The sequence below is a fragment of the Agrilus planipennis genome, unplaced genomic scaffold (assembly GCF_000699045.2).
Source record: "Agrilus planipennis isolate EAB-ADULT unplaced genomic scaffold, Apla_2.0 scaffold91, whole genome shotgun sequence".
Lineage (NCBI taxonomy): Eukaryota > Metazoa > Arthropoda > Insecta > Coleoptera > Buprestidae > Agrilus > Agrilus planipennis.
In genome coordinates this window covers 584917-596452 of record NW_020440825.1, presented here as the reverse complement: position 1 = coordinate 596452, position 11536 = coordinate 584917, and the positions used below count along the sequence as shown (strand labels likewise).

The 11536-nt window shown below is 35.9% G+C and overlaps 1 protein-coding gene across 6 annotated transcripts in view; it reads left to right on the top strand.

Annotated features, from left to right (window-relative positions):
- The window catches only part of LOC108735472 (homeobox protein prospero-like), a 124982-nt gene that overhangs the window by 18154 nt on the left and 95292 nt on the right, over window positions 1–11536 (top strand). For all 6 annotated transcript variants that reach the window (XM_025979943.1, XM_025979939.1, XM_025979942.1 and 3 more), the window contains exon 2: window positions 5169–5222. The gene's annotated coding sequence lies outside the window, so the exon portion shown is untranslated. The remainder of the gene's footprint in view (window positions 1–5168; window positions 5223–11536) is intronic.

Genomic DNA, 11536 nt, shown 5'->3' with positions numbered 1-11536 from the left:
CCCGGCGTAGCTAACCTCAACGTGATAGGCACGTTACCATAATCGAATAAAATAATTCGAAGTGGTCTGTATTCTGTCGAAACTGCCAGACGCGGATCGCGATTTCGATCTTTTTGGATCTCAGTGTGGATATCTATGGAAAATACCTAATCCTAAAATGTAGCATCGTGCTACAGATGGCGTTCACTGTGCCGTTTGTAGTATTTTCAGTTAATGATATGTTTGAAGCCATGAAGGGTTAGTTAGAGATATATTAGTAGCAGAAACAGGGGTAACGATGGGCTTAAGATGGCATGAATTAGATAACTGTCCAGAAATAGTTAAAGATTAGATGTTCCGGTTTTCGGGAAATACGAAGATTTTGGCTCAGGGTAGGGAAGAGTGGAAATGCAGGAGAACCTTACGATTTTATAATGATTTCAGACGTAAAAATCGTCCCATAAGTATCGCATGCATTTAAATTTATAAATTTTTAATTCAGGTCCTTTGGTATTACCTATTAAGTAGATACCTATAATAGAACAGACGATGGCTTCTCATTTTTTTAGACTTTCTTTTATTGCAGTCCGATTGAAACANCTATAATTTACGCCTACTGAAAGCTTATTTGTGTATCGGTTCCAAGTGACTTACCCAAATAGGTCATAAATGGGCAAGTACCTGCGCGACCGCTCGCCAGCTTCCTTTGTCAAACCTGTACATAGGTACTTAGTAGTAAATATCTAGATATTTTCTAATTTCTGAATTATTTTCAATGATATTTAATTAACTCACTAACAGTTCTTCTATTGTATTTCGCCATACTTGAAAGTTTGCAGTGTATTTTAAAGCATTTATTTGTAAAAATTTTGTAATCGCTGTTAATAACACATTTTTGATAAAATCTTCATACTTACAGATGATGCGTGGAATTTACCTAAAACCTAACAAGTACATACGTATACCTATTGGGGATTATATCCGTAAAATTGTTTATACTCTACGCCAAATGTAGGGTAATATGAAGCAATTTAAAGAATTAAAACTTGAAATAATTGAAATTCTATTGCACTTTTATTTTTCATTTTTTTTTTCTACCCCTCGCGCGTAACTTTAAAAACCTTTCAAATTACTCTACGTGAGTGAATACTAATGAACATTTCACACGACAAACATCGTTTAATTTAAAAGTCTTTGTCCTTGCACGTCGCATTTTTTTTTGTCCACGTATATATAATACATTTTTTATTATTAAAACTGGAAATTAAGTAGGTGACAACGATGATGTCAGATAACTTGCATGGAACATTTCAATTTTTAAAACGCCTGAGAATAGAAAGAAGATTATACATGTAGGTACATAAAAATTGCTAACTTATTAATAACACTGATGCCATTCCTTTTTTACAAAAGCAACAACAGAAATTCGCTTGACTTATTGCCCCACTGAGAATTAACGAAACTTGAAAACAGATAAGGCATTTTTTTTTATTCTAGAGCATTTTCGTAAAGTAACAGAATTTTACAAATAACATTTTTAATTCCAATTGTCGATATCTAGAAAGTCATACATATATTTTAGAGTGAAAAACGCGATATTTATCTAAAGTCCAAAGGCATAAAACGAATAATAGCGCAGGATCAAGTTCTTTTTAACAAAAAGAAATCACTACCGATTTCGCAAACAGTTAATGATATAAAATAATTCGAAGTGGTCTGTATTCTGTCGAAACTGCCAGACGCGGATCGCGATTTCGATCTTTTTGGATCTCATCAGCGCGTCGCAGGCAGCTCCGACAGAACACAGACCAACTTTTACCTGCTGTCTTAACAGTGCGTTTTAGAAAATACTACAAATGGCGCAGTAAACGCCATCTGTAGCACGATGCTACATTTTAGGATTACGTATGCTCCAACAAGGTCCACTTGTGTGGATATCTACTTGCTGAAAACGAATCCCGGCGTAGCCAACCTCAACGTGATAGGCACGTTAGCTTAATCGAATAAAATAATTCGAAGTGGTCTGTATTCTGTCGAAACTGCCAGACGCGGATCGCGATTTCGATCTTTTTGGATCTCATCAGCGCGTCGCAGGCAGCTCCGACAGAACACAGACCAACTTTTACCTGCTGTCTTAACAGTGCGTTTTAGAAAATACTACAAATGGCGCAGTAAACGCCATCTGTAGCACGATGCTACATTTTAGGATTACGTATGCTCCAACAAGGTCCACTTGTGTGGATATCTACTTGCTGAAAACGAATCCCGGCGTAGCCAACCTCAACGTGATAGGCACGTTAGCTTAATCGAATAAAATAATTCGAAGTGGTCTGTATTCTGTCGAAACTGCCAGACGCGGATCGCGATTTCGATCTTTTTGGATCTCATCAGCGCGTCGCAGGCAGCTCCGACAGAACACAGACCAACTTTTACCTGCTGTCTTAACAGTGCGTTTTAGAAAATACTACAAATGGCGCAGTAAACGCCATCTGTAGCACGATGCTACATTTTAGGATTACGTATGCTCCAACAAGGTCCACTTGTGTGGATATCTACTTGCTGAAAACGAATCCCGGCGTAGCCAACCTCAACGTGATAGGCACGTTAGCTTAATCGAATAAAATAATTCGAAGTGGTCTGTATTCTGTCGAAACTGCCAGACGCGGATCGCGATTTCGATCTTTTTGGATCTCATCAGCGCGTCGCAGGCAGCTCCGACAGAACACAGACCAACTTTTACCTGCTGTCTTAACAGTGCGTTTTAGAAAATACTACAAATGGCGCAGTAAACGCCATCTGTAGCACGATGCTACATTTTAGGATTACGTATGCTCCAACAAGGTCCACTTGTGTGGATATCTACTTGCTGAAAACGAATCCCGGCGTAGCCAACCTCAACGTGATAGGCACGTTAGCTTAATCGAATAAAATAATTCGAAGTGGTCTGTATTCTGTCGAAACTGCCAGACGCGGATCGCGATTTCGATCTTTTTGGATCTCATCAGCGCGTCGCAGGCAGCTCCGACAGAACACAGACCAACTTTTACCTGCTGTCTTAACAGTGCGTTTTAGAAAATACTACAAATGGCGCAGTAAACGCCATCTGTAGCACGATGCTACATTTTAGGATTACGTATGCTCCAACAAGGTCCACTTGTGTGGATATCTACTTGCTGAAAACGAATCCCGGCGTAGCCAACCTCAACGTGATAGGCACGTTAGCTTAATCGAATAAAATAATTCGAAGTGGTCTGTATTCTGTCGAAACTGCCAGACGCGGATCGCGATTTCGATCTTTTTGGATCTCATCAGCGCGTCGCAGGCAGCTCCGACAGAACACAGACCAACTTTTACCTGCTGTCTTAACAGTGCGTTTTAGAAAATACTACAAATGGCGCAGTAAACGCCATCTGTAGCACGATGCTACATTTTAGGATTACGTATGCTCCAACAAGGTCCACTTGTGTGGATATCTACTTGCTGAAAACGAATCCCGGCGTAGCCAACCTCAACGTGATAGGCACGTTAGCTTAATCGAATAAAATAATTCGAAGTGGTCTGTATTCTGTCGAAACTGCCAGACGCGGATCGCGATTTCGATCTTTTTGGATCTCATCAGCGCGTCGCAGGCAGCTCCGACAGAACACAGACCAACTTTTACCTGCTGTCTTAACAGTGCGTTTCAGAAAATACTACAAACGGCACAGTGAACGCCATCTGTAGCACGATGCTACATTTTAGGATTACGTATTTTTCAACAAGGTCCACTTGTGTGGATATCTATGGAAAATACCTAATCCTAAAATGTAGCATCGTGCTACAGATGGCGTTCACTGTGCCGTTTGTAGTATTTTCAGTTAATGATATGTTTGAAGCCATGAAGGGTTAGTTAGAGATATATTAGTAGCAGAAACAGGGGTAACGATGGGCTTAAGATGGCATGAATTAGATAACTGTCCAGAAATAGTTAAAGATTAGATGTTCCGGTTTTCGGGAAATACGAAGATTTTGGCTCAGGGTAGGGAAGAGTGGAAATGCAGGAGAACCTTACGATTTTATAATGATTTCAGACGTAAAAATCGTCCCATAAGTATCGCATGCAGTTAAATTTATAAATTTTTAATTCAGGTCCTTTGGTATTACCTATTAAGTAGATACCTATAATAGAACAGACGATGGCTTCTCATTTTTTTAGACTTTCTTTTATTGCAGTCCGATTGAAACAATTATAAGCGGTTGTTGGTTGATTTAAGGACACTTGTCTGATAAAAATAAAAGATAAAAAGAAACTGAATATGACGGGCGTATGGTAATATTGAATTTAAGGAGGCGTTCCGTTATTTTGCGGTTTTAAGTAGCTGCACCAGATGACGATGACGTTAAGGAGCATTAGCTTTTATTACACGGAGGTCTGCTTAAAGACAGTTAACAATCTTACTTAATTAACCCAGTTACAAAACTAGTATCAAAAATAATTATATGTTGCTTAACATAATCAAAGAGTTTTTTGGATAAGGTTTAAGAACCTCATTTATCAAAAGATTAAATTCTTAAACAACCACTAAACTGACTATAACTCAAACACTATATTTTACATGGAACTTTAACGTGAAGTACTAAGTACTTAAGTCATAACGTTCACAGAACAGAAATTACAGCCATTTTCCATTTATGTAGTTGCACCAGAGAAAATACATAATTTGGTCAAAGTGTGGAATATTTGTATTTTTCAAAGTTGTTTCCTAAAAACTATTAAAATCTTTAGAGCAAAGCGTAAGAGCTTTCAAAAGCTTCAAATTAGATTTAATGGACTTTATTACCTGATTTATTTACCTATTTATATGAAAAGATGACCAAGAAGGTATATGTACCACCTCATTTTGCTCTAAGTACAGCACCACCATTTGATGATTGCATGTAATTAGAATATTCCTATAATACTAGCAGAAGAATAGTATTATAAAGGAATTGGCAAAAAAAATTTAATAGTGCGGGTTTTCTTAAACTTTGAAGGAAAACTACACAAGTACATCATCAAAGATTCCTTCCACATAGCAAAAATTTACAATAAAAACTATAAAATCGGTTAGTTTAATTTAAGTAATTAAAAAATAAACAACGATAGTTACATGGTGACCTAACATATTTGCTTGCTCTTGCTTATTCTAATTGTATAATTTTTGTTACAGATTTTTTTAAATGGACTACAACTGGCTGGCACCGACCTTCCCAAGCCAATAAAGGTAAAAAAAAATAATTTGTTTTTCGTACAAAATTCTTTTATCGTTAGATCGAAGTTTCGTAGGTGTTATACAGGCGTAAGTAAGGTAAATGTTTCACCGAATATAGAAACTACAACTCCCAAATTCATTTCTGAACAAAGCGTAAAAATCCTCAAAAGATTTAATTCGCATTTTTTGTTATTATTATTTAATTACGTTATTATTTACTAGTTTTTATCCGCGGCTTCGCGTTGATATCCTGCGTACGTGTCAAACATAAATTTGTTGTTAAGTCCTGACCAAGATTATTAGGATAGAACTAAATTTCCTAATTTCAAAGTAAAACATATACACTTTGCCTATAATGACAGTAAACACCGTCCTTCTTTATCGAGATGAAAAGAAATTTTTCTATCCCTCGGGATGAACAGTATTTCTTTCCTCCGTATGAGGTAACCTATGTCCTTTTCTGTATCCATGACAATGTGTGTATAAAATTTCANAATTAAAAAAAAAAAAAAACGCAACCAATTGTAAAACGTCAACGTAAAATTCACAATCTCACCAAAAATTATTTCGACCAACTAATTTTCTTTGTCTTTCTTATTTTCTTTGTTTCCGCGGAAGAGACTAATAACTGCTTTACTTGTGGCCCAAAATATAAGAAACTTACAAATTCGATGACAATAGAGTAATGACGTACCTATAATAAGGAATAAGGTGAAGCACCTACTTCTAGAAATTTCTTTTCAGTATATACATTCCAGTAGGCACATTAACAATTTGGCAAGTACTATATAAGCCTATATACTCTGTATATACTTGCAGGTTTGCCTATAATGACAGTAAACACCGTCCTTCTTTATCGGGATGAAAAGAAATTTTTCTATCCCTCGGGATGAACAGTATTTCTTTCCTCCGTATGAGGTAACCTATGTCCTTTTCTGTATCCATGACAATGTGTGTATACAATTTCATTATGATCGATTGAGTAGTTAAGACGTGAAATGGTAATAAACAAACACACTCGCATTTCCAATATTAGTTAGGATATGAGAAGTGGATTAAAGCATTTGTACAATCATTAGGTAATACCTATGTTAGGTTCTCAATTTACCACTGATGTAATGGTACTTACTTGGTGTATGTATTTTACAAGAATTCGCCAGAAAATCATGCTCAGTATAGGTAATTCTTTGATTCTGTTGTCACTAATGATATCATATACTTATTAGCTACCAGTACCAGTACCAGGGCGCCTGGACTTTCAGCCTACACAAGCATCATAGTACAAGTTTAAAATTTTACACTGATTTAAGGGCGATACGGATAAACATATGTGCTCCATGACCGCCTACTAATAAATAAGAAAAGCTAGCAGAATATAAATTTAAATTGTCATTAAAAATAATCGATAGGACAAAAAATTCGTTTCGAGTTTTTGGCTTATCCCAAATATATACATGAAGTTTTAATTAGTTATTCGTAATTTTGATATAGTTTTTCCACTTCCTAAATTAAGTCATTTGTTTGCTTAAGATTGGCGTAAAATTATCACCATTAGTTTCCGTTTCCTTCAGACAATTAGCTTTATCATTCGGAACATTCTAAGGCGCCTGATTCATTTCTTTCGTTTATAGTCTCTTATCGCCTATATTATATATTAAGTATACATTATATTTCTGATGTACATATATAGGTAGGTACAGGTCTGACGAAGGAAGCTGGCGAGCAGTCGCGCAGGTACTTGCCCATTTATGACCTATTTGGGTAAGTCACTTGTAATCGATACACAAATAAGCTTTTAGTAGGCGTAAATTATAGTATTAATACAGATAGGACAGTAGCGTACTAGAAAATAATGTAGAAACATGACTTATCAAAAAGAAAAAATTAATCTATTGCTTTTGTTTTATAGTTAGTTTTTACATTTACTCTCATCATGGGAATCTCTATCACTGTCACCAACATCAACAATTAGTTCTTCTGTTTGTCTGTCTATTACTTGCTCACTGATCCCTATTTTTAGATATTTAATCTACGCCCCAATCGTTATACCTAAAACTGCCTACTTTTGCCACCGCGCATCCACGCTATTTTAAAATTTCCGCCAGCTTCCAGCGTCAGGCCTGTACATATATTTCTTTTCAAAGAGGATGAGATAAAATGTACACGCAATTCAATAAGTTGAAAGTTCATTCGGTATCAAAAATTAAATTGATAGATAGACTTAAAATTAGATTAGACTGAACTAGAGAATTTTTCTTGAAATACAATACTAATATATATGAAGAGTGCATTGTTTCTATAATTATATATTGTACTTCTTCCTTGTTAACTAATTTTCGATTTTCTTTCTAATGCGCCCTCGCAATTTAAACTTACTCCGCGAGAGAGACCTTAAGGCTTCAAAGTAATAAGAAAGTTCTTATTGGAGAGGCCTACGAATATTTAAATCAAGGTAGAGGCAGGTAGAAAATGTTCTTTTACCATTGGTGCTTTAGATTCTTGCTGCCATTGGCAACTCTTCTTGCATGACAGTAGTGGGAGGTTCGTGACAATGTCAGCAGAAAGACTTAAGTAACTTTGCTAATACCTAAAATCTAAACTAATGAAGGTACATGATGCGAACAATAAATAAACTAACCAATTCGAAAGATGCGGCAGACCTATTTTAACTTATAACATAATATAGTGGAACTATACTACGTTTAATAACATTCAAAGCTAAAAAGGAGCTAAAGCTCTTTATTTTGTAAAAAGCATTGCCTTTTACAATTTGCTCCCTTATTTGATTACTTACCTAATATTTTCATAACAAGGGGAAGATAATGGAAAATATTGTATTGTATTTGCTCTAAAAACCTTATAACGACAGACGGCGTGGAGAATACTATCTGGGAATACTGTATTTATCAGAACAAAAGCTTTTGGTCACTGATACGTCCATATCGCTTGATACGGATGGCGATTTCCAAATTTTCGGATCACATCAACATGCGACAGACAGTTCAAATAGAGCGCCACCTCTAGTAATTTTCTACTATTTGTGGGTTTATTAAGTTTTGTCTGAGAAGGTCCTTTTACGATTAAGGATATCAACCTGTCAAACTGAAAGGATTCAAACAGATCGAAATCACGAAGATTCAAGAACTTTTAACCTATTAATTCAAAAAAAAAAAAAAACGCAACCAATTGTAAAACGTCAACGTAAAATTCACAATCTCACCAAAAATTATTTCGACCAACTAATTTTCTTTGTCTTTCTTATTTTCTTTGTTTCCGCGGAAGAGACTAATAACTGCTTTACTTGTGGCCCAAAATATAAGAAACTTACAAATTCGATGACAATAGAGTAATGACGTACCTATAATAAGGAATAAGGTGAAGCACCTACTTCTAGAAATTTCTTTTCAGTATATACATTCCAGTAGGCACATTAACAATTTGGCAAGTACTATATAAGCCTATATACTCTGTATATACTTGCAGGTAATTCAAGGTTTCGTTAATCATGAAAATCCACATCTTTACAGTTATCATGCATTNCTTTTGGTCACTGATACGTCCATTATGCTTTTTATTCCAATAGTTGTTGACCCAAATGATTACGAAACGTTGTAAATAATTGTTTAAAACATGAATTATTTCTGTGAGAAAACGTATCAACAAAAAGATTTCAATTTCCGGTCGTCACGAGAAAATACAGGAAACACGCTACGCTAACGACATTATCTGACTTTTATTACACATAAGTAACACACGGCATAATTACACACACGTCTACGTTTATTGCTAGATTCGTGAGCGACATGCTTTTTTTTGCAATTTTTACTATTTAACTTACAGTTCCAGAACTTTTTATATTATGTAATTTGTTTGTCGTCGTTAGTTATAATTATAGTTTGAAAAAGAATTTATAAATCGAATAGTGCTGTATACGATGACCTTTTATGATAACTTAATTTGCACATTTATCTTGAATTTCTGGGAGGAAGCAAATTGCACTTCCGTGATAGAATTTCCGTAATTTATGATACATATAAAGTAATCATCATCATAAGGTAGTAAGTCCTAGACACGCATCTCCACTCTCTCTTATTCTTTTAATCTCTGCATTTCCCTAAACTTAGAACATCATATATCCTTAACTATTTGTGAGCAGTAATCTAATCTAGATCTATCTCTACCCCCCTTAACTTCTGTTTTTGCTTCTAATATATCTCTAACTAGCCCTTCATGTCTGAGAAGGTGTCCTACTAATCTCTCTCGCCTATTTCTTATTGACTTCCATAGTGACTTCTGTTCCTCTATCCAGTCTAATATCTCTCCTCATTTCTTATCTGCTCTATTCACTGTATCCTCATCATTCGCCTATAACACCACATTCTGAATGCTTCTAACTTTTTCTTTTCCATGGCGTCCACCATCCACGTTTCGCACCCGTAATCGTTCACGAGCATATAATTGACTTCTTTTTTTAAAGGCGACTCGACCTTGCGCTATCCTCTGTTTTACACCTTTACTGCTCCTTCCATCCTGAATTAACTGACTTCCTAGATACCGAAAATAAATCAGAACCTCTTCTAATTTTTCGTCTCCCATCTTTGTATTCACTCTTTCCCTACTTTTTCTTCCTTTGCATACCGGTATTTTTGTCTTATTCAGTACCATACAATACTATTTTATCCATTTTATTTAAAGCTACCTCTTGCAGGTATGCCGATTTTATATATGCTAGTTCTTGTGTGCTTAATTTAGAGAGATATGTTATTTTAATTGAAAAATACAATAAAAATTTTAATGAATTAAATGTGCGCTCAAAAAAGTTCATAAATAGTTACCTCTTGAACCAACAAAACCGAAATTTATTCTTGTAGTATTGTTTGTCTTATAATATATAGGTACTGATGATCTGCTTTCGGAAAGTAATCACTAATATGTAGAAATTATATTCATATTCAATGAAGAATGAAGTTTGTTTCTGTGCTTCTCAGTTTTGCCAATTGAGTTTCGGCATTCTTAAACAAAAGATACTAGACACTTGTTAAAACTGTTCGCTTATAAAAAAATTGTCCAACGTAAAAGGTTGCTTTCTTCCGACGTGTCAGGGCAATAGAAGTTAAAATCGAAAACTTTAACTGTGCGGAGACTACTTTTCGTATAATTTCCCTGTAGTGTTTGTCGTACCTAACCTCTACGTGTGTATAGGCGTCGCAAGCGTCGGCTGCAGAGACGCTGACGACGACGACTACGACGTCCGCCGCCGCGCCGTGACGGCGGAACCAGATAAGTGCTCGCGAACGATAATGGCTCACAAGTATGTGCCACACACGTGCCTTTTACCTCCTTTTTGACGCCAAACGCGCTATTTTCTACAAAATTTATCTTGTTTACTCTACCTGTTACTTCGCAAACACTCGCGAGACAGTTTACCGTTTCAAAGATGATAACTACATTACAACTCGCATCTTTTTCTAAGATAGCGTTTACATTTCATACCATCATAATACCCACCACCTTTATTCTACATGATACATTCAATGTAATGCTATTACATATAAACTCGGGGCAATATTTGTAACTATCTTCGCCACCAAACAAAGTATTGTTAGTTGATCCTTAAATCCTCATTTTGAAAAGCCATCATGCATCTTATACTTTATATTGATTTGGTACCTATCCTCAAAACCCTGTAAACCTACTCCACAATTTTCTTCATTACCGAGCGACATGGCCTAGAGGTTTAGACCATTGCTTAGCATTCGAGAGGACGCCGGTTCGATTCCGGGTCCGTCTGCCTTGGTCCAAGTTTTTCTGTGGTTTTCTTGGATCACTTAGGCAAATGCTGGGGCAGTAATATATTCCACAGAAAGTATTTCATTCTCTTCTGTCTTCATTTTGTTCGTCTCATCTTTCTCACCCGAACCACCACCCACCCATTCTCACGATTCCTGAAAGAAGGCTGAAGAGGGCCTTCCGCCCTACCTTCCAGTGTCGTCCGGAGGGACTGCCCGCTCACTAGCATTACTGGCTGGTAGGAATGAAATACCCAAAAGTTTTTAGTTTTTTTTTATTAAGTTAGGAACAAACTTACTGCAATTTTGGAAACAAAATTTTACTAAAATACAAAAATCACCTAAATACTCGTTTACCTAAGTGACTTAAGCTCCGAACTAGTTTTTGTATTCAAAATTTTTCTTGAGTTACAAACGAAAACTGACTTCACTCTTCTTACAGATGTATCGACAGAAATCTTCTTTATTACTTTCGGTAATGTATAAAATTAATGCAGGATCTATTACCTAATAAATAGAATCTTTTGTAATAGATCC